This window comes from Pteropus alecto, unplaced genomic scaffold (genome assembly GCF_000325575.1).
Source record: "Pteropus alecto unplaced genomic scaffold, ASM32557v1 scaffold157, whole genome shotgun sequence".
In the NCBI taxonomy this organism is placed as follows: Eukaryota; Metazoa; Chordata; class Mammalia; order Chiroptera; family Pteropodidae; genus Pteropus; species Pteropus alecto.
In genome coordinates, this window is record NW_006440626.1 from 2,358,258 (window position 1) to 2,358,833 (window position 576).

The following is a 576-nucleotide window of genomic DNA, read 5'->3' on the forward strand; positions in this document are numbered from 1 at the left end:
GGTGGGGGGATAAGATGAGGGGTGGGAGGGTCTCTCCTTTGAAGGACATCAGTCCTCCAGGACCTAGGCCTCATCCCGATGGCCGCAGTGAGCTGTCATTACTCCTACTGGCCCTGCCTCCAATACAGTCACCTGGGGAGTTAGGGCTTCCACATGTGCATTTTAGGGGGACCCAGTTCAGCCCATACCAGTGTCTGGGTTAGCCCTGCTCAAGGCCAGGGCCCTGGCCTCGGTCTCCCGGGAATTTCCTCCCAGCAGGTCCCATTCTTCAGAGGGGGTGAGCCGGGTGCTGGGGAAGGTCCCTCTCCTTCCCCATCACCGAGCTCCCTCACGGGGTGGGGGCCTCACCGCCACCCCGCCCCGCCCCAGCCTTGCTAAGACGCATTTCTGAGCTTTCTGTACACGGCTTTGGGTCCCAACCTCTAAAGACATTTTAAAGAGGACCCTGCTCATTGCTTTACGGCGCACACCCAATTCACGCAACCACACAGCAGGTGCCGGCCGGAGCCACAGGTGGACTCATTACCCACACCCCAGAATGCGTGTGACTGTGAGTGTGTGTGTGTGTGTGTGAGA